This window comes from Carlito syrichta, unplaced genomic scaffold (assembly GCF_000164805.1).
Source record: "Carlito syrichta isolate Samal-C Ts95f unplaced genomic scaffold, Tarsius_syrichta-2.0.1 Scaffold301922, whole genome shotgun sequence".
NCBI lineage: Eukaryota > Metazoa > Chordata > Mammalia > Primates > Tarsiidae > Carlito > Carlito syrichta.
The window spans coordinates 7,482-12,664 of record NW_007246018.1 but is presented as its reverse complement, the minus strand read 5'-3'; positions in this window follow the sequence as shown (position 1 = coordinate 12,664).

Sequence of the window (5,183 nt, the reverse complement as noted above, 5' to 3'; positions counted from 1 at the left end):
ATGTATATACTGAAAATATATTCCAAAGAGATCTCTGTCTGTACAAGATTTTTCAGGCAATTTAGTTATTACATTAAACAATCTACCTTTTAATGATACTTTCCCAGAAAATAAAATTAAACAGAGATAAACAAATATGCTAAATATGAACTATGTTATTATAATTTCTGATTGTATGTTTAGAATATACACATTTTTCTGCCAAATTAAGGACAAGAAAAACAACATTTAAGGACTTATATACTCACCCATATGTGGAATATTCCAAACTATGTACCATTTCAACATATCCTGGCAGGTTATCAAACTGCTGCAACATTTTTAAAGCAAACTGCCAAGTCTCACAGTGTGGAATCCAGATGTGGAAGGTATTTGGAAGCATTTATTTTCTTCTAGGCATATGCAGGATATATCCATGTGAAAGAATTTCAGCCTCCTAACCCCCAAAGTATAAGTTAGTAACTGTGACTGTTATGCATTGTTGGCGGCTCTGGACCAAGAATGATACTATCTTGCATTTGCCACTAGCCAAAAACTTGTAAAAGTCTTTTTTGGCAGGAAATCATTTTAAATCTAAGTCGAACGCTCAAGTCCATGGCATTTCTTTATCAAAACCGGTAGTGGTTATAGTTTTTGCAATCTCCAACACACACACACACACACACACACACACACACACACACACACACACACACATACGCACACATTGTCCATTGTCCATTGCTCTAACCCCATCCTCCCCTTAGGAGAAGGAAAACTCTTAGATTTCATGGGCTAGAGTTGAAATTTCCTTGATATAATCTTAATCTAAACTGCCAGTATTATATCCGGAAGGAAAATTCCCATAGCATAATTCAACAATAGATGAGGCCTTACACAAATTATTTCCTTTCTCTGGTCTTCAGTTTCCACACCCATAAAATGAAATAATTTTATTGGGAAACCTCTTAGATTTTGAAAGCTTGGACATTCCTAAATAATACAAATCATTCAATAGAAATAGCTTTACACAAAGAATAGGAGCAGTACTTAGCCCTCGTTAACAATTAATATGCCTTAAGGCTGGGTTGCAAGGGCTAAACTGGGTCACCTTTCATCTTTTGAGGTCTCTTTCAGTTCCAAGATTCTATTGGCACTCTGGGCTTTAGTTTTATAAACTAATATATCTGCATTTTTTTTAAGCACTGAAAAAGAACAATGTATTGAAGTTAAAATACTTCAGTCCTTGCACTATTCAAGAAAACATGAATGGAAATCTAAGATATTTATATTAACAGTGGTAAACATTAAAATTGTTTGCTGACAGGAATGTATCTGCAAATTCCTAATAAAAGCAAAAAGAGCATTACCATGAGGTAATCAAAAAATTTCTATCACTGCCTCATCCAGGTCAGGATTTTCCTGAAGGCTTATGGCCTCTTTCAGAGCTGATAAATACCACCTGACCTAGGGCCGCCTACACCCAGAAAGTTATATAAAATAAGACATAGAACAAATCATTTGGCGGGATAAAAATGTACAAATCGTGTTTATTCTGGAAGGCAATCAAATGGCTTTTAAAAAATAAAGATGAGGACACAATGGCATGCAACTATAGCCCCAGCTAATCGAGAGCTCGGGAGACTGAAACAAGAGGATCACTAGAGCCCAGGAGTTCAAGTTCGAGACTGCAGTGAGCTATGATCATGCCCCTGCACTCCAGCCCAATCTGGGCAACAGAGTGAGAGCGTGTCTCAAAAAAAAAAAAAAAGTAAAAAAAGAAAGATGGGGTTCAAATTCCAGATTTACCACTTGTTAGTTGTGTCATTAGTTGTGTCATTATTTCTCTCTCTCTCTCCCCCTCTTCCTCTCTCCCTCTCTCTCGGTATTTGAGCTTTTGCAGTCTATCAAGCTAGGAAATATTTTGTATATCTCTCCAGTTTAGCTAAACCCTAAAGTCTAACCCCTTCTGGTCAGTCCAAGTCTCAGACTGACACTAACAGAGAAGTCCAAAATGTCCATTGCACCACTACTTCCATCTGAGATGTGTATATGCTATTTTATTTGCCATCAATATCATGATTGTGGGCCCTTAAGCAACGTAAAAAAGAAACATCAATCAGAACACAAATATTTACAGAAGAAACCTTAGAGTCAACATGGCATTTATCCTAATGACTCAGTCTATCAGCTGTGCCAATAGAAACCAGATCTGATGCCTAGAACAAAGATTAAAACTTACCAATTGTGTGTGAGAGAACATCTGCCTTCCCTCCAGCATCAGCTTCTCTTGTGGCAAAAGAGGTATTTATAGACTTGGATTCTATAGTTTTATTTGGAATTGTGGACTTTGGTTTTGGAAAGTTGGAAGAATGTGAATGTATGTGAGGTTTGAAAGTGCATGCTTTGTCCAGAAAAGAAAATAACCCTTCTCTAAAATCTTGCATACTTCAAAGAATTTCTGGATACATTCTAAAAATCAAGTAAGTACAGTAAACTCTTATTTTTGGGAAATAAGCACAAAGACAATGACAAAATTTTAAACTGAACATAACAGAGAAACCATATGTCAACTCCACTTCTCTTTCTGTGACCCACTCTTTGCTTTATAAAGGGAATACAGAAAGGCTGGTTGGGAGTTCCACCCTAGTTCACAGGGAATGGGTACCATCAGCCATACATACAACTCTGTGTAAACTACATAATCTATAACAAGGAATTTTTTTTTTGCCAGATGTGGTAGCTCATGCCTGTAATCCCAGCACTTTGGAAGGCTGAGGCAAGAGGATTGCTTCAACCCAGGGATTTGAGACCAGCCTGAGCAACTTGGAGAGACCTCATCTCTACAGTAAATCAAAAAATTAGCTGGGTGTGGTGGCGCACACCTGTGCTTCCAGCTACTTGGAAGGTTGAGGTGGAAGGATCACCTGAGCCCAGCAGATCAAGGCTGCATTGGCATGAGCGTGCCACTGCACTCCAGCCCGAGTGACAGAGTGATACTCTGACTCAAAAAGAAAAAAAAGTTTTTACGTCATGGGGCCCTGAGTAATCAGCCTCGATTACAGATTACAATAGAAGGATTATCATTATATGAGAATCCAGAAGTTTTATAATTTGATAAAATGATTTCACATACTGTATACACATTTAGAGAACTACTTGGAAGTAGAAAGTAATGAAAATGAAATCTTACCTTTAAAATTAAACTATAGGCCTAAAGGTTTCCAAAAAACCAACTGCTAGATAAGTCTAGTGATTCTTCTCTACTCAGTGAGAGATTACTTTTCTAGTCTTTTCTGAACAATCCCTTGAAATCCTTGATATTCAATACCATTCCATTATTATAGTAGCTCTCCTTCTTGTGTTGCTTCTCTTTTGCTTTCTAGGTACACTTCTTTAATCTACCTTCTAAGAACAAGTAATTCCTAACACTTGATTCTTAACTCCTTTTTTTCCTTACACCTTCTGTGTCATAGAGTCTATCTCTTTCTTTCAATGACCCCTCCAATTGCTCAGAAGTCATTCATTTGAGAAACAGTTATTGTGTACTTATTTTTGAAAATGTATTTAATTTTGTGCCACTTAAAGTGTAGCTCAGTAACAAAAACACAACAGACACACATAGAAAAAAATCTGACTATTTCTTCTATTACAAGAACAAATTTTCAGCCAGGCTCGGTGGCTCAGCCTGTAATCCCGTGCTTTGAGAGGCTGAGGTGAGTGGATCGCCTGAGCCCGCGGGTTCAAGACCTGCCTGGGTAGCGAGACCTCATCTCTACAATAAATCAAAACTTCAGCCAGACGTGGTAGCGCACGCCTGTAGTTCCGGCTACTTGGAAGGCTGAGGCAGAAGGATTGCCGGAGCCCAGCAGGTCGAGGCTGTGGTGGCTGGGAGCAGCCACTGCACTCCAGTCTGGGTGACAGAGTGAGACTCCAACTCAAAAAAAAAAAAAAGAACAAATTTTCTAACACGTACAAATTTCATTTTTCTCCTTTTTAACTTATCTTTTTGAGATATAATTTACATAAAATAAAGCCCACCCATTTTAATTGGAATTCTTTGATGATATATTTTCTTTTTTTTAAGAGACAGCGTCTCCAGTTGGAGACCCAAACTTCACCTGTACATAGATTACTTATGTACCTAATCCTGGCTTGTACTCCACATCTTTAAAATAAAAAAGAAAGAAAAAAGAGACAGGGTCTCACACTGTGGCCCAGGCTGGAGTACAGTGGCACAATCATAACTCCTTGCAGCCTCATCTCCTGGGCCCCAGTGATCCTCTCACTTCAGCTTCCCAAGTAGCTGGGGCTACAAGTGCGGACAACCACGTCCAGATCTTTTTTTGGTATAGACGAGGGCTCGCTGTGTTGCCCAGGCTGGTCTCAAATCCCTGGCCTCAAGCGATCCTCCCACCTCAACCTCCCAAAATGCTGAGATTACAGACATGAGCCACTATGGCTGGCCTTGGCTTTGATGATTTCTGAAAAACGTATACACCCTATATTTATCACCCCCATCAAGACACAGAGCATTTCTATCACTCCAAAAAGTTTCCTCCTGCCACTCAGGAATCCATTCACCACTACCTAACTCCCCACTACTAGCCCCAGAAACCATGTATCTCTGTCACTATAGATAAGATTTGACTAGTTTAGAATTGTGAATAAATGAAATCATACAGATTTACTTTTTTGTGTGCGCCTGGGGTCTTCAGTCAGCATAATGCTTTTGAGAATTGTACATGCTGGCGCCTCTGTCCTTTCATTCCTTTTTCTTTCTGAGCAGCACTCCATTACATAGACATCCCACTATTTGTTTATTCATTCACATGTGGAAAGACATTTGTGTTTTTTCCAATTGTTGGATATTATGAACATCTATGCTTAAATTTTTTCTTTTTTCTGGACATACATCTTTTTTTTTAAGAAATTTTTTAAAAATTTATTTTAAAGATGTGGAGTACAATTACTTGTTAGGTATACAAATGGTCATTGTGCAGGTAAAGTTTGGGCCTCACTTTGGTCCTCACTTCACTTGGGATCATGTATCCTGGATATTATTTCTCCTGAGTAAATAATTAGTAATGGAATTATGGACAATTGTTTATTTTTTTTAACTAACAAATGGTTTTATTTTTTTGAAATGAATTTTTTTTATTTTAAAGACGTGGGGTACAAGTCAGGATTGAGTACATCAGTGG